We start from the raw sequence: 12740 nt of genomic DNA, 5'->3' as shown, positions 1-12740 counted from the left end.
TTCAGGATTTCAAAGTCATCTAAAATGAGAATGGTCAGTAGGGTATGGTGGGAGGCCCATTGAACCCAGGGAGCCTGTGATTTGCTCAGGACAGTGTCCAGAGTCTTTCCTGCAGCCCTAGAACTTCAGGGCTGTGGCCCCAGCAAATGTTAGCTGAGGTATTTGCCAATCTAAGTTTTTATTCTTGATAATGTTTTCTATCCAAGTCAGCCTAGGTCACTTAAGGGTCAGAATCATGTTGCTCAATAAAGATTTAAATTCTACTACAATTGGGCAAATTAACCTCTGGCAGGGATGAGATCCCTATTTGTGTATCTGAAACAACATGTTCAATTCTGAAACCATAACACAAAACCAAGAGAAATGGACCCAGCAGGTTTTATTAATATAGTTGCACATCCTTATTCATACAGACTTAAGGAAGGAATTAGAAGGGAAAATTTTGGGAATAAATTTTAAATAAAAATTTAGCTTGCGAGATAGATTAGCAATTAAGAACACTGGGTGGGCCGGGCAATGGTGGCGCAGGCCTTTAATCTCAGCACTCGGGAGGCAGAGGCAGGCAGATCTCTGTGAGTTCGAGACCAGCCTGGTCTACAGAGCTAGTTCCAGGACAGGCTCCAAAGAGAAACCCTGTCTCGAAAAACAAACAAAAACAAACAAACAAAAAAAAACAAAACACTGGGTGTTGTTGCAGAGGCCAAAAACCATGGTTGCTAGCTATCTCCTGCAACTCCAGTTCCAAGGGATCTGATTCACTTATCTGGCTTCTGCAGGTACTGCACAGAGACACCTGTGGGTAAACACCCATATACATAAAATAAAACTTAAAAAATGAGATTCTGTACAGTAATGTCACAGACTTGAAATAAACATCAGTCAGGGAAGTTCATCAAAGAAGCGTCTGTGGCCTTTCTCTGACCCAGCTTGCTTGGAGGCAAAAGAAGGATTATTTTGAGGTTATAATGGCTCATAATATCTGTTGACTTAAGGACAATCACAGTGTGGATAGGTGACTTTCCCATAACATTGTTTTAATTTGTGTTCTATGTCATTTGCATGTGTGAGGATTGTAGCATCAATACATCTTAAATGTATCTTTTAGATCATATATTAAGATCTATTTATCTTTTTAGTCATACATTGTGATATATTTTATTTTGATCATAATGCATAATCTAAAAGGTAGTTTTGTTCTGTAAATCTCCATCTGCCTAAGTGGCTAGACTTGCATTCTCATGTCCCTATTTACACTGTTCAATGTATAACTTCAGGCCTGAACCTAAAAAGACTTAAGGATGTCAGCGCTTGTGGAATGCAAAATCTGGACCAGGTTGTCTCCTCTTTTAGCATTAACCACCATGAATGCATACTGTTATTAACGGAATTTATGTCTATTAAACTTTAAGTGTGTGAATAATTTATCACTGGGAAGACATATTAATTCTAGAATAGCAGTACATCCAGCATTGTAGAAAAATGTTTCTGAGAAAAACATTTCTTTGTTGGATTAGGTAGCCTTGATCCCACACCATTGCTCCCCAGAGAAATTACCTTGTTGTCCTTGTAATTAAACTAAATTCTTAGATTGAAGAATACAATGACCACTGAGCTCTAAAATCAAAAATTTAAGACATGTAGTCAACTGTCCATTACAGTAACAGGAAAAGGATTTGTATGTGGAGCATGGCTTCCACTTTCAGACCAGCATAGGAGGAATAGTTTATTGCATACACTGTAGGTAGGCAAACAGCTGCTGGAGTCACCATTATGAAATAGGACCTGATTGTGACAGGATCAGTGATTCTGTAATTTCCCAGCATATGTTAATCTGTCATGAGAATGAAGGCAGGCTAGATTTGGGCTGTATAATTTGGGAGGGTTAGCTTGAGTCAATAAATATTGACTTTCTAACAAGGAAAATCTCCTGCATGTTCAATCCTGCCTGTCATGATTATATCCATTAGCTGTAGCTGTGTGTTTCAGGTCACAGGTCTCAGCAGCTGACATTGCACATAGGGGCATGTTGAAGTAATACCTTTTTAATGTCAGTCTCTCTACCAGGGAATGTTTTTCGCTTGTTCAAAGTCAGTATAACTGTGTTTTTAAAAAAATATATTTATGTTTTTTAAAAAGATAATTCCTATTTTCACTTTTTAAATTTTATTTATTTTAAATGCATCACTGCTCTAATCTATTTGTTTCTATTCCCTATTATTTCCAGGTCATTAAGAATTTCTTTCCATTTTTCTCAAATGCTGTTGATTATTTATTTCTGTCTTCTGTAGCTTAGGCTTATCTCACACTACGTATTTGAGAATTGCTTTGAACACCTAATCCTGCTTCTGCTGCACAGAAAGCAAGTCCTGCAATTGCTTTAAGACTGGGCCTTAACTGCTCAGTGAGAAGGATAATAGATGAGTAAATGAGTGTCCTCCAGCTTCTCTGGATTTTATTGTGAACTTGCAAATAAAGAGGGACCCATGTAAGAATTGAGTTCACTGACAAACTGTAAAGCAGGTGTAGTCCCAGCACAGAAAGGGATGGGCAAAAAGGAACATGAAAGTTTTCCCCCTTTAGACTGTAGCTTACATTAGAAATAAGCAGTGAGGTAATCAATTTTAGATGATTATTAAATCTCCTGACTAGCCATTTCTTGCATCCACAGAGCAAGGAATCAAGAATCTGGATAAAGAACAGAACTTATCATGAAACCAAATTAAAATAGCTATACTAGTTTGATCAAAATAGAACTGAATAAAATGGCATGACCCTGCCTAAAAGAACTGTTATTTTACATATTTAAGATGTACAGCCTGAGATAAAATGTGTGACTAATATTTTGTGCTCTCTAATATAAATCCCTAGTCTCTGGAGCACATGATCATAAAGCCTTTTTATGAATAATTTTTTAGAGTAATTTTGTGGATTATAGTTACATCATTTCCATCATCTCTTTCTTGCCTCTAAGCCCTTCCATAGATACTTCATTGTTTTCTAATTCATGGCCTCATTTTGATTTAACAAACTTACTGTTTGAATGTGACTTATGTTTGGCTTCAGGACTTCTGAGCTCTGAGGGAAAGGGTTGGTTACACTGGTCAGTGACTCTATAATAGAATACATACACAAGAGACCCTGTATCTTGGAAGAGGAACTGGAGACTGGAAGACTTTCTACTAAAATACAAATTTACCAGATTATGGCCCTGTCTTCCCCTAGGGTTGAATGGCAAAGCTGGGAAGGGCTGTGCTGACTTAGTCCTGTAGGGGAGCTGCTACTGTCTTGCAGCCCAGCTGGGTAATACTAGCTGTTAAGGGACTCTGGGCAAGCCTAGCAATCAGGAGTACCAGTGAGAAGTAGATTATGAGCCATGATGGAGCCAATAGGGAGCCATAAGAGCTGTTTTTTTACCCTAAATTGTCTAATTTCTACCTCCAGTTCTTATCCCACCTCTTTCTGAAGAGATAACACTAACTACCATTGTGCGATTGGGGCAATGACTGATCTGGTTTCTTCTAGCTGATTTTAGGGTATCAGGTGGCAACTTCCAGAGAGACTCTTGTAAAGACCAAACTCTCGGATGTAGACAGAAAAGGAATTCCTTTACTGTTGTCTGGGAAGAACTAAAATATCCAAAGTCTATAAGACGTTCTTGATGAGCTCACAATAGTCCCTGTCTATTAGATGTTTCCCTTTAACCTCTACAGTTGGTCTCCAGAGAGATGAACACATAACCAACTTTCACACCCTTTTATATCTGTTTTATCAGCCAAAAGTCAGCATGATGGCCTTCCCATGTATCTTCAGAATATAGAGAGAAAGGGTATTTAGCATCATTTAGTTTGAATGTTAAAACAATACATGTCCTGTCCTTCTTTGCTTTGGGAAGGTATTCTAGGAGCCAAGGTCTGATGTCTCACATCTGGACAACACCCCTTTAATCAAGAAGAAAATGTTAGTGAGATTTGTTATCTAAACAACATCTCATATAGACTTATATCTAATGTCTGTGGAGTGCTATCCCTTGTGTTGTTACCAATTCTCTTAGTCTTTTATTAAATTTTCTCCTTGAGTACTGAAGAACAATGCAGGTTGCCAAAATTAATCTTTCTTTCTCTGTTGTCAAGGCCAGTTGAGCAACTAGTCCTCAGAAGTCACTTGGGCTTGGAAGGGATCTCAGACTCTCCAAGTCTCTCTTTTATCATGTGTCCATCATTGTGAGAATAATACAAAAGTTTTGCTTTATTACTGTGGCTTCCTTTGAAGCCTTGAGGAAATATTTCCCACCTTGATCCTCCATTTTAGACTTGATAATGTTTTAGATTCATTGAGTGGGTTCTCCATGGCCTCCATGAACTGAACAATAAGTGATCAATGGCCCTTGTTCCTAGGGACCTCATTGACCTTGTATGGAAAGGGGAGGAATATTCCCCCTTTTGATCCCTCTGACCACATTAGAATGGCCTCTAAGAATGATTATTAAACACCTAGAAGATCAATTTTACATGGTTTGTACTTTTAACTACATTATAATATTTCAATATTCAGATACAACTTAATAAACTTTGTTTGACATACATTTTAGCCAGTCCTTGAAATAATTGATATCTGATCTTGCCAACTTCAATAAATATATGATCTCTAAACCTCATCCTTTATATACCTTAAACAACTTACCCAGACCCTCATAGCTTACAAAATCTTTCCTGTCTTGTTTATTCTGGAGCCACTCAGTAATCATTATCTTCATATATCTAAGTCCTTCTTTTTTTCATTAAGGGCATTTACACATTTATGTTCTTCTAACATGTTCTTTTATGTACTGCTTCTATTTTCTAGTATCATGAGAGATAGAAACATTGACAAATATGTTTATGATGTGTTGTGAGATATTTCTCCCCTGTGGAGGGGAGGAAGCAATGTCTTCCCCAACTGTAAGTCCCAGTGAAAATAAAGTACAATTTCACCAAAGTCCATCCTGGGAAACCAAGAAGTTTGTTGAGTTTACTTACTGAACATGGGTGAAAAGATACAAGGATTTTGATACTGCAGTGATTTTAGTCAAAATGACCCCAATGTCCCATACAGAGTGGTACTATTAGGAGGTGGCCTTGTTGGAGGAAGTATGTCATAGTCACTTTCTGCTATATGTTGATCTGGATGTAGAACTCTCAGTTCTTTCTCCAGTGCTGTGTCTGCCTTTATCTTCCATGTTTTCCGTCATGATGATAATGGACTAAACTCTCTGAAACTGTAAGCCAGCCTCAATAAAATATTTTCCTTTATAAGTTTTTGCTGTGGTCATGGTGTCTCTTCACAGCAATAGAAACTCTAAGATTCCCAAAAGCAGCTCCACAGGAATGTCCCCAGTGTGTACAATGGCTCTTCCATAGCTGCATATGTGGAGCTTACCTTCTCTCTACTCTTCCACTGCCCATATACTCTCTATTGTATTAATTTTCTCAGTGGATGTAGGAAGTAAGCCTGTTAGCACTCACGTTAAATTAACACTTTTAAATATGGCTTTCTCATAGGTGCATATACAGAATCTACATCCTCCCAAGTCTTTCCCAGGCTGTGTACTCTAGCTCATCCCTAGAACCACAAGGTCACATATCATTGTATACAGTTGCCTGGAAAAGAGACTACATACTTGATGGAGGGGATACCTTCTTTCATGAGAGAATATCAACAGTCAGCAAACGTGGTGGTGGTCATCCTTTGTAAACAGGCACAGTTGATCACAGGAAAGTACTGATTGTCTTAAGTTAGTGCTGGGTAATAACAATTAAATGAAAGAAAGCTGAATCAAAATGATGGAGGAGTTACTTTCAATTAATAAAGAAACTGCCTTGGCCCATTTATAGGCCAGCCCTTAGGTGGGTGGAGTAAACAGACAGAATGCTGGGAGAAAGAAGCTGAGTCAGGGAGTCGCCATGATTCTCCTACTCCAGACAGACGCAAGTTAAGATCTTCCCTGGTAAGCCAACTCGTTGTGCTACACAGAATATTAGAAATGGGTTAGATCAATATGTAAGAGCTAGCCAATAACAGACTGGAACTAATGGGCCAAACAGTGATTAAAAGAATACAGTTTCCGTGTAATTATTTCGGGGCATAAGCTAGCCATGCGGGCGGCTGGGTGCCGGGGACACAGCCCCTCCGCTCTTATTACAACAGAGTGGCACCCAACGTGCTAATGAACTCCACATAAAACCTGAGAGGGCTTAAAAAGGACACAGAGAGAATTTAAGACAGTTTTTGCTGTTTATGGGTTGCATACCACAAAGAAATTTTCCTGACTCAGCAACAGGAAAAAACTGGCTATTTTAAAATGCCGGCTTTCTGGGCTGTGCCGCCATTTCAATCTCTGTCTGGCTCCTGTGGGAGACAGAGCTTTTAAATGGAGCATTTGGAGTAAAGTGCTACGATTTGTTTGATGGCAACTAGACTCACTGTGTGCCTAAAAGGAAGTCATTTTGTGCTGCGGCTCAGAGGCACAAACAGCTCCACCATGCTACTGGTACAATGTGCAAGGATCAGAGGCACGAGTGGCTCCGCCATGTTGGACTGGGCGGGGCAAGCAGGCAGTACCTGTTTTTGACCTAGGAATGTCACAGCTTAGATTCTTAAGTGCTTAGCGATTTAAAAGCACAAAACAAAGTGCTCCTGGATAGTAAAAAAATTAGATTCACAATAGAACTGATTCAGACACTGTTGGATAAATGTACGTAGGCTTAAGAGAGAGAAAAAAATATATATAAAAAATAAAGAGGGAGGGGGAATGGAGTGGGGGGAGGTGAAGAGGAGTGGGGATGGGGGAGGGAAGTGGGGGGAGGGGGCAATATTTGGGAGGAGGGGAGGGAAATGGGAAATGGGGAGCAGGTGGAAATTTTAATTAAAAAAGAATAAAAATAAAAAAAAATAAAAAAAATAAAGTTAATGTCTTAAAAAATGGGTAAAGTCTTTAAAGAGACAGAGTACAGATAGTTATAGATTAAAAGAAATAAAAAAAAATAAGCCACATAAAAATAAAAAATTCACAGAGAGTCTGGATTCTTTGTATTATTGTGGTTTCTTTAAAATTTTTGACTATAAAGGAGCTAAGTACAGAGAGACATTTCATTATATGGGCTGCCAAGCTAAACCAGAATGGATACAAGGGTATTATGATTTCAAAATATGGGTCTAAGGATATGATGCTTTGGAGAGGGTCTTCTTTTGTTTTCACGGAGGATGAGACTCTGTGGATTGCATCTATCCCAATGTGGTATGATAGAACACACCCTCCTGAAAGGTTGCTGTAAACACCTTCAGAAAATTACTTCATTCAACTGCCGACTGAGATGACCCTGACACACAGGTTACACCATAAAAGATCTGAATACAGCGCCCCCATTCAGCAGGAAGCAGTTTGGAGAAAAAAACTGTGCCCATGTTCCCAAATATTTTTTATAAATGTTCTTTTACATTTAAAGGGGGATATGATATAGACATAAATAATTTACATTGGTATGGATTTTAAGGTCAATTTTGTTATATATATATGTATTTCTGCTCTTGATTAAGGTATTGTGATTATGTAGTTCATTTAAAAATGTAATGTATAATTAGGAAATATAGGTTGTTAATGGATAATCATCGATAATAGTCAAGCTTGTAGTCATGTTAGTTAGATTTTCTAGATATATAGAAATATATTTCAATTAAATAGGCATTCTTCATATCTTTCAAAGACTACAGAATATGACATTTTAAATATCTTAATAACTTAGGGTTTTTCATGACAATGAGACACGTCTGCTCCTGGCAGCACCAGTCTACTTCGAGAGGAAGATGGGCATCAAAGAGACTCCTTATGGAGTTTAATAGTCATTTGGGCAAGAAACTGCTCTTGCCTGGACTGTTGCATAAACTGGACACAAAAAACCCACCGAGAGAGGACTGCTAAACTTGCCTAAAATTGAGATGGTCTTTCGGGGTTCCTGATTCATAAAAGAGTCTACAAGACATTCTACAGGACACAGCAGAAAGTGACTAAACTATCTTTAAATTTTCCTGCTTCATGAAAATGTCTGCTGGATACTATGGGCCTGAAGGCCAAAGATGGATGCCCCAATGGTACAGAGGAACTTTGGGTAACTGTCCAGGCAGCGAGATGTCTCTGTCATTTCTAGAGTTTTGGACTTCTTGTTTGCTTAGATAATATTATATCCTTCTGGAGTCTTTGATGGAGTTAAAGAATAGATAAATAGTTATAGTTTTCCTTAGTTATAATAAGAGAAAAAATAGATATAAATATTGTAACTGTAATTCTTGCTTGATAACCATTTTGTTATATGTAATTTTACTATGTTAAAGTTAAAGCCTTTCTTTTTTGTTTAAACAAAAAAAAGGGGAAATGATGGAGGAGTTACTTTCAATTAATAAAGAAACTGCCTTGGCCCATTTATAGGCCAGCCCTTAGGTGGGTGGAGTAAACAGACAGAATGCTGGGAGAAAGAAGCCGAGTCAGGGAGTCGCCATGATTCTCCTACTCCAGACAGACGCAGGTTAAGATCTTCCCTGGTAAGCCAACTCGTTGTGCTACACAGAATATTAGAAATGGGTTAGATCAATATGTAAGAGCTAGCCAATAACAGACTGGAACTAATGGGCCAAACAGTGATTAAAAGAATACAGTTTCCGTGTAATTATTTCGGGGCATAAGCTAGCCATGCGGGCGGCTGGGTGCCGGGGACACAGCCCCGCCGCTCTTATTACAACATCAAAACTAAAAGATAATGTAATAAATTAATATTTCTTAGGTACAAACTGTTCAACTAAACCTTGGGTAAAACACAAGACACTCTTTGTATGATACATGGCATCACTACTGTAACCATGCTTTTGGATTTTAATGTGAGTATGTAGTTGATACCAAGAAACAACAAATATCATCACGGAATTGATGTTTACAACATCCAGTACAACACAACTAAGAAATCCCTCTTAAAACTAGTCATGCTCCAGCTTAATCTAGAGTGTCCTTTACACAGAGGGTTTCTCATTTGTTGTTCTCACTACAGATTTATATACACAAAAGGTAAATAAACATTAACATTTTAGCATTCAAATCTCTAACAGTCCTCTTTAACATACATACAACTTGTCTTTGGGGTATTTCAGAGGCAGCCCTCCCTCAGCCAAATTCTACTTTGTGTGACTTACTAATTATTGGCCAATCCTTTTTATCACCAATTTTACTCTTCTGTGTTGCAATTTAGTAGTGTAATAGACAGTACATGAGATGCCATTTACAACTCCCACAAATTACCTCCAAATGGACCTTACACCTAAATGTCAAATGCTAAGTGCAGAACTTCTAGAAGATACTTGAAACTAGGCCTCTCTAAGTTTGGCAACCTGCCTTGGCTTTGGGAGGTTTCTTTAAGGCCCTCATGTATATAGCAATAACAGCTGTGTCTCTAATCTCAGGAATATGCTTGAGAGAGCTGGTAAAGATGTGGGGCCAGGGCCTTTGGACAATGTTTTTTTTTCAGATCCTCAGAACCAATAACTTTTCATGGAAGGGTGAAAACTGGTTATCAGTCCCAACACCACTGTGGACTTTGTTTATAATGTTCTTGAGTTACCCAATGTTCCTCTTTTGTAACATTGTCTGATTAGCCTCTTTCTGAATTTGTATACTTCCATTTAAAACCGAACCCATTGTTTTACATTAGCAAGACATTGATATTAAATTTGGCATACATCTCCAGCCAATCTGGGATATGTCTGTCTTTAGATTAACCCACCTGGTTCAGACCTCACTAGCCAATCAGAGCCTCCAGCAGACCCACCAGTCAAATGGGAGGGTTCTTCCTGAAGTCAGGCTTCTGGTTTAGCTCTTCCTAAAGAAAAAAATCACAGTCTCTCTCATACACTGCATCTTAGGTTCCCTTGTGGGAAGAGAGCTTGTCATCTCAGCAGCTGCACCATGGAGAGTGAGTGGTTGTTCTCCACAGATGGGAGGAGTGGTGGGCCAAGGTGAGTAAGGGGCCAATGTCCCCATGTGTGGAGGAGTGGCCGGCCTTGGTATGTGAGGGGCCGCTCTCGCTGGTGGTGTGGTGGGACCTCCCCTGGCTGGGTGGGAGTCAGTGGACAGACACAGAGTTTAGTGTGTTTCTGCCTCATCCTAAGTAGTTCTAAGTGATCCCTGCTGGCAGCCTCTGAATAACTTCACTGTCTGGGCGGTGTCTGCACAGAGCAGAGCATAGGGAGCCTCAAGTGGTGGTGCCTGTAGTGCTTATATTGTCGCATGTGGAGAGATATCACCAGATTTGCCAAACTTGGAGACTGGTCTCTCCAGTATCTTCAGAAGTTCTGCACTTTTAACATTTAGGTTTAGGATCCATCTGTAGTTAATATTATGGAGCTTGTAAATGGTTTCTCCTGTGTAGAGTATCACTCCAGTGCTAAACTGTGATGTAGAAGAGTATAATTGACAATAGAATTAATGGAATAATGATTTACCAGTTCTTAGGAGACATTAAGTCACACAAAGTAGAATTTAAGTAAGGGAGGACCACATCCCAAATACCTCAAAGATAAGTAGTATGCTAACCATACCTGTTAGAGATTAGTATGATGAGATGCAAATGTTTGTTCACCAGGGTTAATCAGCCATTAAGGTACATTCCTATAACAAATGAGACAATCATGATTTACAACCAGCCAGAAGACCCATTTCCCCATCAGAGGCCTCTAACCTGCTTCTCGGGGGCCATTACAGGGTCACAACCTGTGTGTCATGAAAGCATAGTAATTATAGAACAACTGCATTTTTCAGCTTTTAGAAAAGCAGTTTAGAGTCGATGTCCCCTATACTGATTGAGGTGGACTTGAATTCTGTCTGTAGCCCCACAGGGCATTGCCCTTGTTATCCTCCTGGCTAACCAGCATAAATTTTTGGATTACAAGTATGCTGCACCACAGAGTTCTAAAATTATCAGTTTGAGTCATATAGAGCATGGCTCCTTCCTTCAGACCAGAAGAGTAGGAAGAGTGTACTGTGTACACTGCAGGGGACACACTGGACAATGGCTAGATCACAGACTGAAGTCTAAGGTCATGGGTGGCAGGGGTGTCCATTACAAAGAAGGATCTGATGGGTCAGAGTGTGTGATTTTCCATCATATATTAATTCCTTCAGGGTGAATGAAGACAGACACCGGTGGGTGTACAGTTTAGGGAGGAGAGCTTGAACTGCTAAGCATTTAGTTTCCATTAGTGAATGTTGGACTCTAGCGTCCAAACACCGAGGAGGAGTAGCCCCCAGAGACCATCTCATATATCACAGCCAATGTAAAAGCATGAGATTTTATTAATTCTGTCATGACAGGGTCCCCCAGCATTCGGGAAACTGAGGGACCCTGAATAGATGGCACAGGCTACTTTTAAAGGGGCCACAGAAACAAGGGGGTTGTTCTTTGACTATTTTGATTGGCTTATTTAAAGGGCTATTACCAATAATTGACCGGAGAGCTGTTGCCAGATCAGGTGAGGTAAGAGGTCATTTTGACCCTGTTTCCCAGGGGACTGAACCCAGGAACTGAGTACGTGTGAGTGTAGCTGTTAGGTCCTTGGTTCCCAGGGGAGCAGGGGAAGCACTATGGCACGGAGGCTGAGAGGATTCAGAATTGTCAAAATGGCTTCAGGATTGTCTTAAAGTCTTACATGCTGTTACGTCCTTGGTTCCCAAGGGAGGAGGGGTAGCACTATGGCACGGAGGCTGAGAGGATTCAGAATTGTCAAAATGGCTTCAGGATTGTCTTAAAGTCTTACATGAACTCTCCCATGCAGATGTGTTCAGTCCTGTTTGACACAGTGAAGTCAGCTCAGATGATTGAGACATAGGCCATTGGCTGTAACTCCATGTGTCAGCTCACAGCACCCAGCAGCTAACATTTTACATGAGACAAAGTCATATATTTTCTTATTAATGATGTTGGAGGAGTAGTGGTTCTTTGCTCAGCTGAACCAATACAACAGGAAGTAAATTTCTAAAAATTAAACAACAAATGACAAAAATTATTTAAAATCATACAATTTGAAATATCTCTCTCTCTTCACATTTAAACACTGTAAAGCTGGTAGCACATACTTAAGTCCTGGCATTGGTGAAGGCCAAAGCAAAGGGATCATGAGCTGATAATAAAACCCTATCCTAAAAAACACAAAACTAAACAATGAACTGAGATACTATGGAGCTGAACATGTAGTATTCCATGGTAGAATACTTGTCTAGCATGTATGAAGCTTGTGTTTGTTACCAACCGATGGAAAGACAAATAACTAAATTTAAAAATTAAGTAAAAATAAGAGGAAAACATTATATAAAAGTAAGCAAATAAACACTTTGAAAATAGAAGTGAAAGTCAATTTTTCAACTGGATCACAACATAAATAGAGAAGTATATACCTAAGGCATCAACATCAAATTTATTTATTTATTTATTTATTTATTTATTTATTTATTTATTTTTGGATTTTCGAGACAGGGTTTCTCCGTAGCTTTTGGTTCCTGTCCTGGAACTCCCACCAGTACTCTAGATGACATCCAGGTTGTGAGGAGAGCCTGAGACTTGAACTTAAGTCATTCTAAGGCTAAAGCTATCAGGCATTTACAAAAGCTGTGGAGTTTGAAAATTGTTAGGTTTGGGTGTGAAAGCCCAAAGTTCAAATGCCCAAGAGCA

The sequence above is a fragment of the Chionomys nivalis genome, chromosome 19, assembly GCF_950005125.1.
Source record: "Chionomys nivalis chromosome 19, mChiNiv1.1, whole genome shotgun sequence".
NCBI lineage: Eukaryota > Metazoa > Chordata > Mammalia > Rodentia > Cricetidae > Chionomys > Chionomys nivalis.
Note: the sequence above shows the minus strand (reverse complement) of the source record.